General features: G+C 44.8%; 1 non-coding gene across 1 annotated transcript; it reads right to left on the minus strand.

Annotated features, from left to right (window-relative positions):
* Positions 1 to 2,900: 2,900 nt before the first annotated feature.
* Positions 2,901 to 2,973, minus strand: TRNAF-GAA (transfer RNA phenylalanine (anticodon GAA)). Its single transcript has one exon. It is a non-coding gene; the product is annotated as a tRNA-Phe (tRNA).
* Between the last annotated feature and the right edge of the window lie 295 nt (positions 2,974 to 3,268).

Here is a 3,268-nt window from a genome sequence, read left to right on the forward strand (position 1 = left end):
TTTTAACACCTCCAGGAATGATGACTCCATCTCTGCTCTGGGAAGCCTTGTCCAGGGCTTGACAACCCTTTCAGTGAAAGCATTTTTCCTAATATCCAACTTAAACAGCCCCTGGTGCAACCTAAGCCCAGCTGTCACCAGCACCTTCATGAGAACAAGAGTGCTGGCTAAGACCTTGCATCCTCCAACACTGTCCGTGGCTAGATATCCAGTGAGGAATAAGAACAGGGGAAATGCACTTGACATATCCCTCCCAAGACTCTTCCATCCCTAAAAATAACTGCCACCATTCAATAGTTTTCTGTTCAAAGGATTTCCTCAGCTGGCTGTGGTTTATCTATTCAGCAACCCATAATAAAAATAACTCTAGTCCAAATGCTTATTTTCATTGTGGCAAGCTCTTCTAGGATGCCTGAGATAAGGGTAGCAGTGGCCTGCCAAGGAAAGAGATGATGTGAAACACCAAATCCTCTGCAGGGAGAATTTTAGTGCCAAAAGGAAATAAACTGTGTTTTCCTGCTCAGTGGAACTAAGGCCACCTGGTGGGGTATATCTCTCCTGGGGCTAAAACCTCCTTCCATCACCACCTCAACAGAAATAGATTCCTTATGTCCCAATCACCTCTTGGGAATGGTTTCCACAACTATCTGCTGGACATTGCTGAAGGGCATGAGTTGGGACATTCAAGAAGTGTGGTGAAGCAATGGGCAGTGATCAACCCCAGATACTGGTCTAAATCTCAGGACATACTTTGGTGAGGCATGGTGGAGTGGGGTTGACAGTTGGACATTATGATTTTTGAGGTCTTTTCTTAATGACTCCATGATTCTATGCTTGTACATTAGATTTCCAGCACACTTGTTCCACCCTGAGTCTAGCAGCAAGTCAAAATGTTGTTGAGCAAGACTGCTTAAACACTAAGCTTGTGCCCTCCCACTGCTCTGTGACTCATGAGTTGTATGATTTGTTTCTGCCCTTAGGACCCAAGGCTGCATTTCTGCAGTGTGGTAGATGAGGTCAGAGCAGGGCAGCAGAGTCACAGTGTGAAAGCTGCTCTTAAATCTGAGGGCAACGCCTGGGATGTACAGACACAACCATGTGAGGTCTGGGCTTGTAACAAAATGAGATATATATATCAAATTTGATTTAATTTAATCCTGCACATGGACTGTACAGGGGGGTTCTGACCTACTCTCTTCCTGTTTGGGGACCAGGAAGCTCATTTCCAATTTAGATGCAGACATAGATAGTGGGAATAAAGGATCAAAGGGAAGGCACTTTCTATTTAGTGAACCAGAAGATCCTGTCTGAGTACCTCAGCTCTGCAAAAGGTGATGATGGATGAGTGGCTACCATCTCTCCTGAGCTATGCAGAAGGGCAATGTATGATCTGGCCCTACCAGTTAGTGAGTGAGTAGTGACTGCTGATGGAGGCATCTGCCCAGCAGGACCCATGGTAAAATTTGAAGAGATACTTCTTCAAATCTTAAGCAGGTCATGATGTTATTGATTTACAAGTGATTGTTCACACCCTGAAGAGGTAGGTTGTCTTCTGGAAATGCTGCAGGATATGATGGGATTGCATCTAAAGACTGAAGAACATCACCAGAATGAAAGAGAAAGAAAAGGCTTTCTGCTCTGTTATGCATGAGAGACCAGATGAGTATTGGGGTTGATCTTTGAGAAATCAATAATCAAAGCTTCTCACTTCTTTGTTTTTTGGCCAGTTTCAAGGCTTGTCTCTGCTGTTTGCCTGAACAACTCCACAGATCAGTGATTAATCAGAAAGGGATGAAGAACAGAACAAATCCCACATTTACTCAGTTACAGGACTCTTTGGGGTGCCTGCACATTGATCACCATATTTTTATAAAGATAAGCATAAGAGCAGAAAGGGTTCAGGAAGGGCTAGAAGGCTTCATCAGAGATCTGGGGCTGTTTCCTTAAGAACAACAGGTAGACACACCAGAACTCTTCAGCCTGGGAAAAGACAAATTTTAGGGAAAGGAATTGCTTTGAAATCAGTTGAGATTCAGACTAGAACTAACTCCTGACAGTGTTGATTTCCTGCATGGCCCCATTACCACTTCTTTATGGGGTAATCCATGCATAGGACTAGGCACATGAAGTTGAAGGCTAAGGCTGCCCAGGGAGGTGGTGGAGTCACCATCCCTGGAGGTGTTCAAGAGGAGATTGGATGTGGCACTTGGTGCCATGCTCTAGTCATGAGGTCTGTGGTGACAGGTTGGACTCGATGATATATGAGGTCTCTTCCAACCTTGGTGATACTGTGATACTGCGAAACAAAAATACCCTTAAATCACTATTTTTGCTGAAGCTCTTGCGTTGGAAAACTCTATCCCACTTTCACAGAGTCAGAATGGAGTTTGGAAGGGACTTTTGGAGGTCCTCTGCTCCAACCTCCTGCTCAAGAAGGGCCACCTACTGCCAGCTGCCCAGGACTGTATCCAGGCAGCTTTAGAATATGCACAAGGATGAAGACACCACAACTACTCTGGGCAACCTGTGCCAATGCTCTGTCACTCACACAATAAAAAGCATTTCCTGCTGTTCAGAGGGAAACTCCTCTCTTGCACTATTTGTGCCCACTGCCTCTGATCCTGTCACTAGTGAGCAGTGAAAAGAGCCTCCCTCCCTCCTTTTTGCACCCTCCCTTCAGGTGCAAAATATACATTGATGGGATACTTCCTGATACTTCCTGTCTTCTCCAGGCTGAATTCTCTCAACCTTTCCTCATAAAAGAAATGCTCCGTTCCCTTCATCATCTTCCTGGCCCTTTGCTGGATTCCAGTAACTCCATGTCTGTCTTGCACCACAGAGCACAAGCACTGGACACAAGGGAAAATACAAAATAAATAACAAAATCTCCATGAGACCAATGCTGAAGCCCGGGGTTGAACCAGGGACCTTTAGATCTTCAGTCTAACGCTCTCCCAGCTGAGCTACTTCAGCTCCTCTGTGACATGAATTTTCATGGAAACTGTTGGAATATAATTCTCTTTCAGATCTTGCTCAGTGAACATTTGATTTTTGTGCTGTCACTAGGGACCACTGAAAAGAGCTTTCCTCCATTTTCTTTACATCCTTCCTTCAGTTACTTCTATATTTGATGAAATTGCCCTGAGTCCTCTCCTCTCCAGGTGTCCCATGGGACTTTGTGCACGGCTGAACCACCAAGGGTTTCAGAACCACTGAGAGGAATGCAGAGAGTTTCATCAGAAAGTTTTATACACAGGTTACCCTAAAA

The sequence above is a fragment of the Dryobates pubescens genome, chromosome 14, assembly GCF_014839835.1.
Source record: "Dryobates pubescens isolate bDryPub1 chromosome 14, bDryPub1.pri, whole genome shotgun sequence".
Taxonomy (NCBI): Eukaryota; Metazoa; Chordata; class Aves; order Piciformes; family Picidae; genus Dryobates; species Dryobates pubescens.